Source organism: Periplaneta americana, chromosome 3, assembly GCF_040183065.1.
Source record: "Periplaneta americana isolate PAMFEO1 chromosome 3, P.americana_PAMFEO1_priV1, whole genome shotgun sequence".
In the NCBI taxonomy this organism is placed as follows: Eukaryota; Metazoa; Arthropoda; class Insecta; order Blattodea; family Blattidae; genus Periplaneta; species Periplaneta americana.
The window spans coordinates 105955308-105974842 of record NC_091119.1 but is presented as its reverse complement, the minus strand read 5'-3'; positions in this window follow the sequence as shown (position 1 = coordinate 105974842).

Below are 19535 nucleotides of genomic sequence, written 5' to 3'. Positions count from 1 at the left end.
TTTCCGGTTGCATGCCCCTATATGGACTGATCCGATTATTTGGACATGTCTGTTGAACTGATCTACTTTATTCCGATTGGCTCATTTATTTTTCTTTTATTTTCATATGGACTGAACCTCTTTATTTCCAATCTGATACGTGTATTGCAAAGCTTATGTTTCAGTGTTTCATTAAAAAAATCTGAAAATGGACTTATTCCCTTTATTTCTCTTACCCTTTAATTGTTTTTATACCAATAACAGCGAAGAATTATAAAGATATTCAGTTTCCTGAAGTAGCCAGACATAAAGAATCCAACAGAACAGACGACCCCTCTGCTCATATCCATATCCTCAATCGTACTATCAGAGACTGGAATGCTTTATCGGCAGACTTACTAAAGGCTTTACCAATAACCAAAAATGTATTTAAAAATAGGCTTAAGGACTTTACTAATAGACAGTAGTATATTCTACATACTATTTAAAGGGTGTAATTGATATCTTGTTGTTTGAAGTGTTCTATCAGTGAGGAAGTGTGTTGTGTCAGTGAGGAATTGTGTTGTATCAGCGAAGTCTATTGTGTAAGTGAAGTGTGTTTGTGTCAGTGAAGTGGCTGTGCAAATTATTTGAACATTGAAATGGTTTTGAAGTGTTAGTGAAATCAGGATAGAATCAATGCAGTGAGTGAGTTGACAGCGAAATAAGTGTAGTACCGAAAGGTACTTGTGCAGGTATAAACCTGTCACACTCGTGGGTCTTAGTTCGAACTTAGGGTTAAGATACAAATTATATTTACTTTAAATGTTATTTTAAGTGATCATTCTTCATTTAATTTAGGATGCTCCTTTATTATTATTATTATTATTATTGTTTTTTATTAGTTGTGTTTATTATTAATTGTCATTATCGAGTGTAATTAGTTACCACTGTTACCGGGTATATACCCATTTGCAGTGTGAATAAATACATACATACAATTAAGCTCTGATTATGGAACCTGTATGCAGCTCATAAACGCTGGAAATATTAAGTTCAGGACAGTTGAATATTCAAAAGTCTATTTCTGGTGATATTCACTGTGAAATCCTGAGACGGCAAGTAATTCTATAATACCGTACTGTTATAGAAACGTGATGAGACAAAAGGAAGCGGCTTTAGTATTGGGAAGCGCTGCGAACTTGTAAGATACACTACACGTGTTCAGTGTTCAGCACAAGACAGACAAACAAGAGTTCACTCCTGTTGCTAAAACACAACGCAACCCTGCGGCCTATCATGTCAATAAACTGGAAGCGGAGCGGAGCACTGAAGTAGTTACAACTCTCGTATCCGATAATGGGAACTAGACTGCTGATAAATTCGGATATTCTCCCCTCTGTGTGCTCAGAGAGTGAACATCTTGTGCTCGTGTCAGGTCATTGCCAGCCGAAGTATTCTAAACTTTGTGCTTGAAAATTATCTTCCACTCGTGCAAAGGGGAAAGTTTTGTGAGCGTTATTCAGAATATGAAAATTGGAATGAAGTATGAAACATAATGAGTGCGTAGTGTGGCTTCATGCATCTTTATGAAAAACTGTTTATCATAATCGATAAAATTCCTAGCTAAAATGTAGCGTACCCTAGTTTAATGTCCGTCGGGGAAGTGAAGAAGAATTTTTTGCGATACAGAACATGGCAGTAATAATCTATTTGAAGTAACATCAGGGAGATATGACAAAATTATTTGTAATATTTCTGGAACAGGGTTCTCTTACGTCCTGTAAATCTTCAACATGGGACCTATATGTATGAAGTCTTGCTACGAATTTTATTGCCCTCACCCAGATTTTAACGTGCGAACACTACAGCACCGAGATCGAGGACGAGGAAGAGTGGAAATATACGGATTTAGAATTTTACTTATCTACTCTTTTCTTTATGTAACAGTACTCGCCGACACATATGTACGAAGTTCAGAAACTGAAAACGAATATGAATTTTATTAAGTCGAGAAATAGTTGCCAAATGCTTAGTGTTGGATACTAAGAAACCAGTCATCCAACTAGCCAACGAATTAATAAACCAATGAACAAATCAAATAACCAACCAATCACCGAACCAACGCACCAATAAATCAACCAAAGGAATAACTAACCATCCAGAGATCAAGCAAAGGAACGAACCAATCGACAATCCAGCGAACTAGCCAGTCAATAGTCCAACGAACGATCCAACAAACCAGTCATCTAACAGAAGAACCAACAAGTCAACCATTCAACTAACGAACCATTTAACGAACCAATTATTCAACTGGGCAAACATTCAACGTACCAACCACCCAATGAACAAACCAACGAACGAAAGAAACAAGAAGCCAACCAGTCAACGAACAAACCGACAAACCACTATCAAAACAACGAACTAACAATTCAACCAATGAACGAACTAAAGAACAAACAAACGAACCACCATCCAACGAATTAATCAACGATTCATCATCCAACAAACGAATCAACGAACCCATCATCTAACCAACGAACCAACTACCCAAAAAACGAACCAACGAACAACCATCTAATGAATGAACCAATCATCCAACTAACGAATCGACAAACCGAGTAACTATCCAATCAAAAACAATGAATGAACCAATCACCCAACGGACGAACGAAATAACCATCCAACGAACGAACCAACGAACCTTCCAACAAACGAACCAGACAGCCAACGAACTAACGAACTAAACTCAAAAGAAACAAGGAAAGAACCATCCAACGGGCGAACCAACCAACGATCGATCCAACAAATCAACCATCCAACGGGCGAACCAACTAACGATCGATCCAGCAAATCGACCATCCAGCTTCAGTGAGATAGTTTAGAGGAAAACATACTTAGCACTTACAAACATAACAACTGAAAATAGTACATTTTCACGTGCTGTTATGTATAAAAGTTCACCAAATCATGGTCGACGGGTGTAAGTCCTTAATGTTCTCTTTTGATTTGCTGTTAAATCTTTCAGTGTTAACATGAAGAACGAAATTCAACGGTTACTGGCTCAGACTCCACACGCCAGTGGCATTTAAAATAATTCAACCAATTTTTTTGTAGATATTTTTAGCAATTCGACAAAACATATTCAGAATTTATTGTCCATTTAACTGTTGCGTAATATGAAAAATTATTGCCGATTCGTAATAAAAACCCCTTTCACATAAATATAAAATCCCTGGATACCCTACTATGTATTAACTCTCATCCATCCCATAAATGCCATCGGAGGGGTGGATTTTCTAACAATGGCCTCTTCCTATTCAACCGGTGTAGAATATTTCATGGTAATACGTTATTGAATTTTTAACATAACAGAGTCCAGTTTTGTGATAACTTGAATGATTCATGCGGCAATTTGCAATGTGTTGCTACCGTACCAGCCACCTTGCTATTGTGACGTCATATAATCGGTCTGGGAATGTGTGTACCAACACCCGGGTCTGTTCTGATAGTGGTCGTAAGGACCACACTCCCGTGACATTGCACTTCGTATTCCAGCGCCATCCTACCCTGAAACACGTGTTTGTACAGGTGTAATTTATTGCTGGATACATACACCGCTGCGAAACGCACCTCTACGCACAATGTTAATTGCAGTTAACCATTTTAGTTGGTATTGTTTATGTGGTGTTTGCATAATCTATGTTAATTATGTGTGGTTTGTAGGACACGAATTTGAATTTATACCAAAACTAAGATAATGAAATCGTTTTTGTGTCCATTTTATATGATTATTAATTTTAAATTGAACCTCAAAGCAAACACTGTTATATTTTGTTAGTGAAATATACTTCCCATTAATTTATGTTAAAGTAGAAGTGCTTGCCACGACATAGAATCGTGTTGGAATTTAAAGTGACGAAAAAAACTTCATTTAATGTGTGCTTCTTTACTACAACTAATAAATTGCTTTGATCTTAAAGTCAGTATACTTATGTGGCGTTAAAAGTATTTATGTTAACATATAATTTACTTAAATATATATGAAGAAACATATCTAGTTCATGTAATGTTGGTTGCTGAATGGAACTGAATTCTAGCCAGTATTTCTGTGTAGCGTTAGAACACTACATATTTTCTTCCAACTCGAAACTGGGTTAATATCAAATCACCCAATTTGTTACTTTCAATTTATTTTATACAAATGTGTTAAGTACAGTTTGAGTGAAAAGTGTTAAGGGGATAGGTACAGTTTTGAGCACCGAAGAATTAAACATATGATTTTTTTTCTCTCAGTATACATAGTTGTTATAGAGTCGGAAATTAATACACAGAAAACCATATCTTTCTTCAATAGTCTATATCAAAATAATTTTGAATTTTCTAACGTAAATTCAAATACATAATTTAATTATTCAAATTGGCGACTACTGACTTTGTCAGAAGTCAGATTTTTCTTCTTAACTCAACCATTGGTCAAAATTTTCATATTCTGTTATTTTCATTTTAAAGCTAAACCCCGTGATTTTGATGTTTTCGTGTGTAGGTTTTCATGTCAGTTTCTGTGTTCCTATAGTTGTGGTTGGAGTTCCTGATATATTCTGCGTAGGTTGAATTATTGTGTGATTGTAGTTAGTTATAGCTGTAATATGTTCTTTGGATCATGTTTGAAAATATCATCCAGTTTGTCCAATATGGATGTCATTACAATTATTGCTTGTTAGTTTGTACCAGAATACAACTGTTAGGTTGTATTTGTTTGTTTGTCTTGTATGAGTGTTGAGATGTATTTGTAGTGTGTTTTGTGTTCTATATACAATGTTCTGTTATAATTTCTTGAAAGACGATGCAATCTTGTGTGTGTCTTTATTTTCGTATGTTAGTGTGATGTATTAATAATTATGTTCCTGTGCTTTTGTTGCGTTTCTTTGTTTGTGTTTAGATATTTTATGAATCTATTATCTTTTGGTTGTAGCTATCCTTTCTCCTGTGCTATGTATTCGATATTGTGTATTTCTTCATTATAGTCTTGTTGGTTCATATAGATGTTGATTAAACTATTGAAAGTATAGAGTACATTTATTTTTCAAGGCTTTTGCGTACTGTTCCATTGTAGGCCAATAAGTAATTAAGTAGCCCCAAGATTAGAATTTGTTGATGCTCCACTATTTTAGTCAACGTATCTATTATACATTCAAGAGAGCATTATGTTACTAAAAGGATTAGTAAAAGTTGGTGGTATCCTACATCCGTTACGTCATAGCAGCTAAGATGACCGAAATCAATTATTACTGCATATCCGTAGACATAAATTAATATTGAAGGGTTATGGAAAATTTTCTGTGATTAATTGGTACCGTTATATGCTATAAGAGCAGTACAGTGCGATCCAAATCTCTTGACGTTTGGGACGTGTTTACTTGTACGGCAACAGCGCTGCGTTGCCGCTTACTTTTTTTTTTTTTCTACATCCGGCCAGAGGCCATTTTCCGAAATATTTCTGTTTTTCAGGTTTTCAGTTTTCTGTTTCTGTTTACTAACTAACACTAACACAACACCCATGCCCGAGGCGGGACTCGAACCCACAACCCTTCGGACCAAGCCGTAGAGTCATTGCGTGCCTCTACGGCTTGCGCCACCCGGGTCGGCTTACTGATATTCGTTGACGTCGCATGTAAAAATAATACGTGCGTTCGCACAAGTTCTTTCGAAGCACCAAGACTATATGCACTGTAAATAGTATCCATTCAGCGACATAGACATTAGTTAAAAATAAGTATGAAGCGAGAGCCGAAAATGCCAGCTCGATTGCTGTTTGTGTTGTGTGTAGGTAGGTATTCGACGTGCTTTGTATCTGTCAGTGCAATCAATAATTCGTATGTAATAAACATGTTCTGTGTGTTCTTATCAGTTTATTACTTTATTTGTTTGTTAATACTATAACATATTATTCAATTATGCCATTCAGCAAGGCTAATAATAATAGTGAAGGTAATAGATCCAGTGGGTATAGTAGTAAAGTTCGGAAAATTATACTTAATGTCTACATTTTCTTCAGAAAATATTCATCCGAAGAAAACCGTAAAAATATTAACTTTTCTAAGTGTCAAGAGCTATATAACTGCCGAAGCGCGTTCAATGTATCAGTCGTGTCACGTGTATGCAGAAAAGTGCAAAAAGCGAAAAAAAGACTGCTAAGAAATTGTTCGTCTCGCCTAGAAAACATATTAATTTAGGCCCTATCTAAAAGCGTGATGAATGTTAATGACTTCGAAAACACACCATTGGCTTTTCCCCTGGAATTGCAAACATTACTTTAAAGGTATGATTTCTTAATACATTATATATTATTGTATGCATTAATTATTTATTACTAGGGCTAAGAATTGTATGCCGTTACATTGCGCTTCATGCACCTGTGACTTTAGGTACCAGTACGTAATTGCGTTGGGGAGGGGGATTTCAGTGTGTTTCGTTCAGCAGTGAACTTTAGTTCATCGGTTACATTACGACCGAATATTACTATTCGTAACAGGCAACATTCAACGTCCTGTAAAGAAGAATAATAGCAAGATGCCGAAGACGAAATTTGTGACTTAATTTCAAATGAGGAAATTTGTAATAATGATACAAATTTTGAGATAGATAATGCCTGTGTAAAATATTTCAAATATTCCCCCGTTGTTTCTGTAGAAGTGGATCGAACTTTCTCTAGATATAAGGCTGTGTTTTCTAGCAAAAGGAAACCATTATCCTTTGAAAATATGGAAATATGATTTGTTATTCACTGATGTATGAAATGAAAAATTATGTAAAACAAAAACGTAATACACCATCATATTAACATAGTGAAATATTAAGGCTGATACTTGTCAATGTCATATTAGATGTATTTTCCACAGACATAAAATAGCGTGTAGTCAAAGATATTGTGACGAACCGAATAGTTGGAACACGAAATAGGGAAAAAATGTAGCAAACAAAATGAAAAAAAATATTGGATAAATATTGTGGATATTTAACTCTGTGTGAAATTTGTGACCATTTCAAATGAGGAAATTTGTAATAAAGATACAGATTTTGAGATAACTTAAATAATGCTTATGTAAAATATTTCAAATATGTCCTCATCGTTTCTGCAGAAGTGCAACGAAGTTTTTCTATATGTAAGGCTGTGTTTTCTAGCAAGAGGCAATCATTCTCCTTTGAAAATGTGAAAATGTAGTTTGTTATTCACTGCAACAATATATGAAATAAAAACTTATATAAAACAAAAACGTAATGCACCAGCATATTAACATAGTGAAATACTGTATTAAGGCTGATACTAGTCAATGTTATATTACGATGGCTTAGTGCACACATGTTGTAAGCACTAATTTTTTAATTTTGAGAAAAATGAATTTTAATTTTCAATACCTAATTACACAACAATTAACATCTATTCTCAGAAAGTAATCGTAACATATAAAAGTGTGCATTGTCTGTTATTAATTTTCTGTACAACAATACAGTCCTCTAACAATGCATACAAATTAATCATGTATTAAATAAATGGTTGTATACACTTAACACATTTATCAAAGTAAATATGTTGCAGTCACCACTTTTGGGTATTATTAAATGAAATCAAATTAGTAAATTCGTCTAGCTAGTAGTGCATGATTCTGTACAGATTGCTGTGCACTTTACTGCGGAATCCCGGCCATTAGTCACTCAGCTGAGTGCGCTCCTTGTATAATGGCAGTTGACTTGAAATATAAACGTCAACGTATATGCACAAACTTGGAGTCAGGCCACAAAAGGGAAATAGCACTGTAGGAGGAGAGTTCGGTCCGGTGCTGTGGATTGAATTCGGCGTAGCTCAGTGGTCAGAGCGCTTGGTACGTAGAACCAAGGACCCGGGTTCGATCCCCAGCGCCGGAGCGAATTTTTCTCCTCAAATATTAATAGTAAATATTAAATTTACGTTTATAGTAAATGTCACAATTACCTACATGAGGTACACTGAGAATAGTTTGCATATTAAAAAGTGATGAATCTAAAGGTTATGCCCCCATCTGCAATGGCTCTTTTCTTGTCCTCGGCTTTCATTTGCATGGACTGATTTTCTCGTTTTTGTGGTTGTCCCACTCTTCTTGTAAGGGCTCTTTATTACTGGCTGTTTGATGTGCGTTACATTTAGGGGAGAGTCGGGTAGTATCGGACATCGGGTAATATTGGACAGTGAGTTTCTTTCATCTACCACACGATGATAGTACCTGATTGACATGGTTACGTTTCTGTGATGTCACATAGAGAAACGTAACCATCTCATTCAGGTACTACCTTATGGTGGTAGATGAAAAAAACGCACTGTCCAATACTACCCGATGTCCGATACTACCCGACTCTCCCCTAGATCATTAGTCGTTTTTTGGAATATGAAAGGACAGTGGTGGATCTTATGATTTGAAAATACGTCGATAAACGAATTCAGAGACAGGTGTGACACTCTTTCCATGACGGTTTTGGTCTCGATGTAAGTGGTACATAAGTGCCAAATTTAAATCATGTGCTAAATACAGCTTTCAAGAATCTTTATGACAGTAATGGAACTCTAAACGAGGAAATGAATCAATGAGAGTTTTTACGTGAAGTTTTTGTTCTTCAGGGGTTGGATTGTGTGCTGATTGTCTTTCAGTAACACTGCACTAGAAATAAAGCTTAGAACTGAAAATAATAATCTGAAGTTAAATCAATAATGAATGAAAATGCCACCAATCAAATCACAAATGTTTAAAAAGTGTACAATGGTTTAACCTTAACAACACAAATGTTGTAACTGTGTAACTGTGCACTTAACACATTTTTCTACTGGTTCTTAAATGCACAGAAGTGGCAAGCGCATATCACATTTGTGCACGTGGGCTACATTAAAAACATCTTGCCAACACAGAACTACAGGAAACTCCTAGCATTCACTTCCCACATTTGTACATAGTAAAGATTACACCTCAGAGGACGCCGATTTTGTACTTAACTCAATTTGACCAAAAAAATGTACTTTACATATGAGTGAACTAAGCCATCGATTAGGTGTATTTTCTACAGACAGAAAGTAAAATGTCTTTAAAATAGTGCAATATTTCTTTAACAAAGAAAATGATGTCTTTATTTTATTTTAGCAGATGTTTCGAAATCAAAGGAGTGGCTTTCAACCACCCAAATGCTGAGGACTAACTTACCGTGATGATAAGCATGAGTTCAAACGAACGAAAGACACTGCGTTAACTCACCCCAACTCTGAGACGTACTCAAAGTTAGAGGTGCACGAAGAGCACTGGTAGTATAACGGCATATATTTCTCGGTCTTATTTATTACTGTATTACACTCTTTTATTATTGAGAACGGAACCTGTTTTCAACACCGGCCGCCCATCCTTCCTGCCAGATGAGTTCAGTGAAGCACTCATCACTAGCTCTATAGGTTTGACAATGTCGCGCTTGCACTTTATTGGCTCTCGCAAACGTCAGGAGATTTGGACTCCACTATAGTGCTGTTGTGAGATGCAACAATAATGTGTTTCTCTTGCAACCAGGCCGCGCGTTGTGAATCCAACTTACAAGGTCTGTAAAAATAGAGGCACATACAACAAAAAACACAATCATGTAAAATATATTCACACTACTAGTCAATGCGGTGGTTGCTGGGATAGACTACTAAATGCTGCTAATACTAAAACTTGCATAAAGAAAGCGTTGTTAAATTCATTTGATGTTTGTATCACTAGATTGCATTACCACACAGCCTAGCCTGTGTTATTATAGCAATGAAGCATGAACTAATTAACACAAGCCAAGACCTTGAATTTCTGGAGCGTGGGCGTCGCCATGACAACAGAGAGATGAGAGACCGAATTTCCATTTTTATTATATGCTCTCTGTGTAAGACCCTTTGGGATGTTGAAATTTAAATTAAAATTAGGGAAAAAAACTGTTGTGTCGACATTAGTGATGTTCAAAGCATTTGAAACGTTATTTATCCTGTATACGTCCACTTTGACAGTCATTAATATTTAAACACCGTTGTGTAAACACCAGCCAGCTATTCCGTTAGGCGTGAGTGATAGTACGGGCGTGAGAGATATGCCATTTAGAAAATTTGATGATACCGATGTCTTGACGCTTACGTTCCAAATCTTGCTATTTTGAAAATGCATGTTTCATTTGAAGAAATGAAAAAGTATGACTACTGTAAATGTCTCAACAAAGGACATTTTAGAAATTACAGTTTCGCCTTCAGGTAGAACAAAAATCTATTTACGATTATACTGAAAAACAAAACTTAATATTTGGTTTGTCGCTAAAAAAAATGGGTGATTCTTACTAATTGGTGTGCCTTAAATTAGAATTTGAAATCCATTTCATTTATCATTTTCCGGGGAACTGTAATTGCATTTTTCTTAAAACTTATTATTTTTTTTTACTTTCTTCTCTGCTAGAAGTATTTCAAAATGTAATTGCATTTTTCGTTTTTTTCTTCTCTTCTAGAAGTAGCCTACTTCACAAGGGAAAGAATTATGAAATGATTCTGTTTTGATTAAAATAGCTGTAGAGAATACAAATATCATGTCATGGAATTCAGTAACTTAAATTAATATCTGTTGCTTGCATGTAATTATGAAAAAATTGTAATTCTACTTATAATTTTTAAATTATTTTCTGAAAACTTTCCTTTTTAGCAGTACCTGTACCTAAGACTCTCTCTTAATAAGAGTAACAATAGTCAGCAAGCATGCAGCGTGGTCGTCCTCCCACGTCGTCCTTCAATATGAAATTTATATCCGAAGGAATCTCTCCGTATTTGTCGAAGTTTCAGTGGGATGAAATCCAGTTAAGAGTGAAGATAATAAATTTTCAAGAATGTAATTATTACGTCTACATCTCATTTCCTCAAGTGTCTATAAAATGTATCTTCTACCTGTCCGATATAGTTAGTAAAGTAAATCCATGGCCGTACAGCCCATGAAGGGCCAATACTGACCAGCTGGCTGCTGGTCTCACGTTCACATGCCGAAGCAGAGGTGGACCATCATCCAACCAGAATGGAGGTATCGTGTGGTCAGCGCATTCCGTAACGGGAGTACTAGGCAGTATGCCTTAGACCACGACGCCACGGCGCGGGACACATCCGATATAATTACATCCTCAAAAATCTTCAAAGAAATTTGAGAGCAGGCACATATCTTTGAACACACACCACGCTTGCTTTTGTATTTTGTCAACTTTTTCCTCGAATAAAAGGTCCTCCAGGGCTGTGCGGATTTGAGGAGCAATGGAAATATCTTCTTTAAATTTTTCATACTCAATCTAGAAAACTTATCTCATAATGCTGTAGTTAAATCCACTCCTCCATTTTACATTTCTTGGACGACTCATTTCCTTGCGACTAACTCCAAATAGCGTGGTGATAGAACATTTTGTTGGGATCAACCAGTGAATGACACTTCACACTTTTTTGTTCTGACATTCAACATTTTCTCAAAGAACACTCTTTGATTTTATAGCGATTCTTATTCTCTCTACCTTATGTACATACATAAAAAGCAACATAACCCAACACATTCTGGTTGAATTCAAGTTGGAATAACATTTAGTTGTCCCTATAATCTCCAAATAAATTCAGAATTCTTCACAATTTTCAGGAGAATATCCATGTTCTGATGTGTTCCTTCCATGTTCACAGCATAAGCCTATGAGGGAACAATGTTTCCGGCGTGTAGTAGGCCCTATTACATCTTTAAGACTTCACTTCAGGAATCTATGAAGAGACGCCAGTCGTTAGAAATATGCCCTCTCCCTGAAACATAATTTTTTTATATCACTACAATAAAAAAGTTTTCCATTTTGTTACAGAAAATATGATGGACAGTGATGGACAGTTACCATAGATGCCATTCTTGTAGTCGAGAGGCTGACAGAACAGCCTTTTTTGTGAGAATTAGGTTCCTTGTGAGACTAAATGAAGCTTTTTGGACTTTAGGAACTCATAATCAGTCAGAGTGAAAGAAGTTGTAGTTGAATGGGAAGAGTTCAAGAGTTCGACTTTTCCTTGTCTGGGGGTCTAACTTATTTTTGAAGTGTTTAAATACTCAGAATATAAACACTACAATTAACATTCCGTATGGCTGAAGATAAATGTGGACAGACCAGGGTTGGGTGATACTGGAAATTTCTGCTCTGGATGTGACGTTACATTCCCCTCCCAAGAACGCTCCCCGCTTCAAAGTTGACGTGAACATAAAGTTGTGTTTGAAGGTTTGTCGTAGGAGGTAGATAAGAGTATAGTACAATAAATTGTGCGTGTTTTCTGTGAAGAATGTTAAGAAGCGTATTTTTGTAAGAAATACAGTCACAAAGAAAAATACCTTATTTATTGGAACATAATATATGTAGGCCTATATATCATATTATAGTATTTAATAATGCCTATGAAAATAATTATTGGCTTCAAGTTCTTCCAGATAGGCATTTTGTTACTTTCTTCTGAAATATGCATGCCTATGTTATTACAGATGTTGGCTGATTCATTAGAATAATAGTAAATAATATGAAATCACATGATCTTTTGCTATTGTTTTTAATAAACGTGGCGCGGGCTGAAATGCTAGAAATGTTGAAAAACAAAACAAAGGGCCAATCCTGTCTTACAATATTCTAAGAAAGTATATACATTAGGATTTTACAAGGATTTATCACTTGAAAGTTTCCCCAAATTACGTTCATTTGCAACGCGCTTAATGTCAAAATTTGGGGAAACTATTTATTTTCATTAATAAAGCTATTCAAATTAAACTTGCTCAGGTGTGATGTCGGGTCTCAGTTAACTAAATTGTCATTTAATTTCATTTATGCCGTTGTGTACATCAAATCTTCACCCCAAAATAAATAAGTTAGTGAATGAATTAATGCTAGCTATGATGTCCCATGTTGGGCACAGGCCTCCTGTGATAGGGTTAGAACCCCCTCATATTTTGACAAACACTGATTGCTATTTACACTATTTAACTAACACTTTCTCAACACTGACTTTACTAATTACAAAATTTATCTCACACTTTCACAAATACTGACTTTACTATTTACACTATCTTAACACTGATTATGTTATCTATTTACCATGACCTTCCCTAGTTCTTTCCGCAAAACTCTGCTCTTTGCTGTCCTTGATCATTGTTTTCCCGCCTCTTTGGCGGACATGTCAGATCATCTGAGCCGTGGTCTTTCCTGTCCTCTCCTTCCGACGTAGGGGTCCCACATCGTGACTGCATGGCTCCATCTTGTCTGTTCTACTCTCACCACAATACTGAATAATAAACGACTAAAACTTTCAAGTGGACTATCTGTAGAAGTACTTTTTGCTTATGTTTATCATGTTTTAATTTGTATGTTTCTTCTCTGTTTATGCATAATTTATTTTACATGTACGCATAAAACATCAGTCAGAGGATGATACTGCTACTACTGTTGCTGCTGCTACTGCTCCTGCTGCTATTGCTACTGCTACTACTACTACTACTACTACCACTACTAGTAGTAGTAGTATTTATTTATTTAACCTGGTAGAGATAAGGCCGTCAGGCCTTCTCTGCCCCTCTACCAGGGGATTACAACTATAATATGAAGAATAAAATTACAATTAATATTAAATTTACAATTACAATTACAATATAAATTAAAGTACAAGATTACCTGATTAATAAAAGCTAGACATTTTATCATAGAAGTTACTACTACTATTACCACTAGCACTACTACTACTAATACCACTACCACCACCACCACTACCACTACTACTACCACTACCACCACTACTACTACTAAATATTTATGTCATTCCTTATTATGATCAAGATTATAGATATGAATAATTAAAAACGCAATAGTTTGCGAATGCTTCACGTCAGTAGTGGCCAACTCAGCTGCTCTTACGAAGCACTGTGTGCACTCTCGTGAACTCACGTACAAAAAATACAAAATTTGGCATTGCAAGAATTGGTGCGAACTGCTGTCGCATACCGCACGTGTGCTACGAAGAGCGCTCTTGCACAAAGAGCACTAGATGATCACCGCTGTTTTACGCATTTCCATCATATTCGCCCACCATACATGACACTACTAACGGCCGTGACATATAACAGGAGGGGTATTTATAGTGCCGTCACATTAGTGAAGTGAGAATAGTCTCTGCTCTTGTCGTAATTGAAAAACCCATCCCTAGGATAGACTTTGGAATGTTGGCTTTTTTCTTTAAGGAAATCCAGGAACCCGCGTTAAACTGAAGTTACAGTCCGACACATAGTTTTTCTTTTCTTCTCATGCCATGGGAACAGCAAGTGGCATTGAAAGATGACTACCATTTAACTAGCCTTCAAATATCGGGAACACCTGTTACAGCACACACGGTGCCCACCTTTCGTCCTGATCACCCACTTTACATCGAAAATGGAATTCATTTGCTTCTTCACCAAAGGCGGAAGGTTTCTTTCTTTTGACTTAGTGATAAATTCACAACACATATCACACAAGAATTCATGGACATACTGACGAGACATAGTGGCTACAGCTTCGAGCATCAAAGTAAATAGAGAGGGCGTTCAATACTACTCTATCGGATGAATACGTCACCAAAATAACAGCTCTCTTAGATCAGCTGATCTCGGGCAAAACATTACACAGTATGCTGTACGTACAAACAATTTGTTACAAAGATTACGAAAATGACAGCCTATCCTAGAATGTACAGGGACATCATTTTATTTTTCCTGACTTTTTTAATATTAATCTAGCTATACCTTTGGATCAAGGATTGAGACCCGGAAACATAGTTTGCTACTCCCTTCCACGACTGGAGTTCGATGATACTGACGTAAAATACAAACAAATCACTTTACTAGGTATAGGAGGGAACGAAAGTAGTTCACCCATTTACATAAACTAGGAAATATCACGCTTTGAGTTTGGTAATTTTCATTAGGTTTTTGTTTAATCAAAATACAGTACAGTATTAACAATGACTGTTTTTACTCACGAACTGAGCTGTCCATGCGGACGTATTCATTATGCAGTGTATATTATACTGTCTACAGCACATTAGTGTACACTATGGGGACCGAAGTTAAGTTGAAAAATAATCATAATATGGATATTTAAACACATTTTTTAAAATGGTGGCCGTTAATTTCGATACAGGCTTCAGTTCTAATGTGCATATTATCGCACTATAGACTATTGTACGTAATTCCAATTACCAGGTTCGTACTTCGTATCAGTAACTCATGTGGAAATAATTCTGTATGTACTCTATAAAAGAGTACTTTACGTACTGTAAATTCAATCTTCACTTCTCCCCGATCCGAAAAGATAAAATTACTCAGACATGCTATCTACTGTCCGTCCAAGTGGTTATGTCGCAGGTGTCATAGAAAGGGAGGAAATCACGTCACAGTTAATTACTTAACGAGGCCCTTTTATTTAAGTTATTTTAAACAATTGTATGGGTATAATATTACGTAGACGTCCAATTGCTAACAGAAATTAATGTTCTCAGAAAAGAGCTAAGGCAGCCCCGTCATTAGTCTTTACAGAGAGGCGAATAGAAGCTGGTGGGGGAAACCGGGATGCGACGTAGGCAATGTACGACAGTAGGCCTATCTGTGCGAAAATGATTCAATATTGAAAGCTCTTTCGTCACTGGAAAACGCGAACATATTTTTGGAACGTACTGTTTACTATGACCTTAAGGCTACTATGACTGTATATGCGGTCTTCGATCTGTGTGGAGGACGGTAGAAGGGGTGGGAGTGAAGTACATTAAAAATATCAGGTACAATAAAAATTGAAGTAAAAATAAAATGATGTCCCTGTATTACGATAAAAGAAAAGTTTTGGTAGATCCTAATTTAATAAGTGTCTTGTTTTAATAGCTTGCTTTATAGTACAACATGAAGTAACTTAAAGATAAGTCCGCTATAAATGTCTCGTGAAAATATTGGTTCCTTTAGTATCGACGTTTTTTGTAAGGAAATTGAAGCTAAAGGTTACTGAAAAAAACAAAGGAATTGACACAATAAAGGACACTGTTTATTTTTTAAAAATGTTTATTCATGGCAATTTCTTTACAGTCACTTGACAGTACTTTGCACTTTTTTGTCTGACAGCACCATTCATGAGTGAAAACATAGGTTATGTGACCTTTATTGATTGGAAAACTGTAATAGTGTGAGAAAGATGTTTCTTGTAGAAACATTAAATATAATAGCTTTGATTTTGTGATTAACTTCTTGAGGGCTCTACCGTGCCTTATATTTTAGAAATTCTTCTAAGTTCAGTAAGTTTATTTACGAGTAAAACTAGAATATAGGGCTCCCGTGTCTTTATATTATAATAATTTAATTTACAGATTAATAAAAAGTACAATAAAATTATGTAATCCTATAAAAAGGGAAAGATCACAAACGGGCCGCTACTTACTTATACAAAGAGTAAGGGAAAGAACATGGTTTTTCGCTCTTTCGCATAAAATGAATATTTGAAAAAATGTAATGAAAATGTTAACCCATTACGTTTCAGAGTTTTAAAATTTCCTCTGTAATTATACATAGGTAACAATGAAACATGGATGCTTTATAAATTATACTTAAATCCTCACAATAGGCCTTATAACTAAATATAAAAGTAAAATAATACTGTTAAAATGAAAACTTACAAATGATATCATGACACAATAATTATGTCTATAAAAAGTAGAGGAAAGTAATATTTCTACGTTATTTCATGTAAATTGGATATTTAAACTGGAATACAAACAAATAACAGTATAGGCCTAGTACTTTGTTATTTTTATACATTGCATTCTGATTTTGTTTCAAACCTGGGTAAAACCATAGTCTAGTATATACAGTCACGAAGCTTAAGTTGTGAGGGTGCTAGGAACAATAGACTATGTCGGTACTACTTTGCATTGTCTGTAATGAGGCGATATTAGCGATCCTAGTGGTAAGCAACTATCTATGGATGCATATTGACGTTTTGAGGTTCATGACTATATACTAGACTGTGGTAAAACAGCTCTTCAATCAATTCATGTCCTTATAGGCCTAAATCATCCATGTTTTCTACCCATAGTGGAAGCGGAAGCTTCACTGACAAGCTTCGTGCACCTCTCAACTGGCTGAGTGTGACAAGTAAATAAAGGAAACGGCAACGCCGTAATTTCTGGATCATTGATAAATACTTCGAAACCATTTTCTTGACATAGTTTTGAAAATTGGTGGTGTTATAAATTCAATTTTCGCCTAAACTAGCGCTGAGGTAGTTCCCTTTATATACCTTGCTTATTCGAATCTGTGACAGGTTATGTTCGGTTACTTTAGACGTTTGTTATGCCTTGCATATTCGATCAACTTCATATCCACAAAAAAAGAAGATCCCTTCTAAATTAAACGAAATCACGGGAACTACCTCAACGCTAGTTTCACCACCATTTATACAATTTAATAGGACACTATAGTTACTTTGCTGAAATAACTTGAGACCTATTGAAGATTCGATTGCAAAAGTGAAACAGGAACAAAGGTAGTTTGGTAACTTGAGGTAGGCTTAGGCCTAGGCCTATTTGTTTTTCTGTATTTGAATTTCGTAAGCGTGGTGATGAGCATTCGACAAACACAGACACTTCTGCTCTTTTTTTTTTTTTTTTTTTTTAAGATAAACTGATGGCAGTGAGGAAATGTACAGGTATTGAAGTTTTCTGAAATAACCATAATTAAATAACGTAATCGCCCTTTAATACATTGCATTGAGGTTATTAATATACATCAAGTGTAACTATCTACGAAATATTATTGTTATTTCTCATTTTTGTGCCAGAAACAATCCAACACTCATATTCCATTAGACATACATTGACCTTTCCATATCGCATATCGCTTCTGCCCTACATCAGCTGATCGAACTCTGGTGTCACTATCCAGCAAGCATTGCCCCTTCTATCTATTTTATGTTCGAAGAGCTACACTAAGAATGGCTTTAAGAATCCTGAAAATAATAATATATAGGCAATTTTAACTGCTGAATTTACTACTTCACTGTTTATAAATATTAAATCATACCTAACTGCAATATAATTAACTTCAAATGCTCCTGATCCTCGTTTAACAAACTTCGCACTCGTGTAAAAAATCACTGCTCTACGAACTTGCAACAATAATATACTTTTACTACCGCATTCTATAAAAATAAATACTTAGGCTATATAGTAAATATATATATATATATATATATATATATATATATATATATATTACGGGAAAACGGCTGAACGGATTTTAATAAATGACCCCTCATTTTGAAGCTTGGAAAAATAGTAGTTTTCAGTGAAATGTCAATTTTCCTACATCATTTTCCTATTTTCCAAAATCCATCTTTCGTCAGTTTTGAGAACTAATTAATTGCATTTCACAATAAAACAAATCGCACACTACAATAAACAATAGACTATTACACAAAGGCCATGACCTACAGGATTGCTGACACAGAGTTCGGATGCTCAGATTCTTTTATTGGGTTATTTTACGACGTTGTATCAACGTCTAGGTTATTTAGTGTCTGAATGAAATGAAGGTGATAATGTCGGTGAAATGAGTCCGCGGTCCAGCACCGAAAGTTACCCAGCATTTGCTCGTATTGAGTTGAGGGAAAACCCCGGAAAAATCCTCAACCAGGTAACTTGCCCCGACCGGGATTCGAACCCGGGCCACCTGGTTTCACGGCCAGTCGCGCTGACCGTTACTCCACAGATGTGGACCTCAGATTCTTTCACATCATAATGCCAATATGTCGATCTTCTTTATTGTGTAATTTTTTATAACGTATAAAAATAATTTACAGGTCTGATTCTCTGGTCTGCAGTTTTCCAAGTACAACTGTGTATTGGATATTAAGAACTATAAAACTTAAGAATGTTTGATGACATTATTACCATTAAAAATGAAATATTATTATAGTTAATGCAACACAATGCTATACTGATGATATGAAAGTGAAACCTTTTGGTGTTTTATGTAAGTAGACGCAGAGAAAGAATATTTTATATTAGATCGTCATCATCATCATCATCATCATCATCATCATCATCATCATCAACAATACGATTTGGGCCCATTGGCCCGTTTCGTCTCCATAGCAATATTAAAATTTCCAGCGTTTTCTAGGGCGTCCGATTCGTCTTCTCCCTTGGGGTTTATAATGGTGTAGTCGGTAGGGAATGCGAGTTGGTTCCATCCTACATATATGTTCATGCCATTTATTCCTATATTCTGTGATAGTTTCTATGATATTTGGCATATTTAGTTCCTGTCGTATGTCTTCATTTCGCTTGTGGTCCAATAAGCTATATCCTGCTATTGGCCTTAGCAGTCTCATTTCAGCTGCTTCTATTCTCTTCATTTGTTGAGTTGTCATACACCATGTTTCGGATCCATAGGTTAATGTTGGAATCGCCATTGTTTTGTAAAATTTTAAAATTGTGTCAG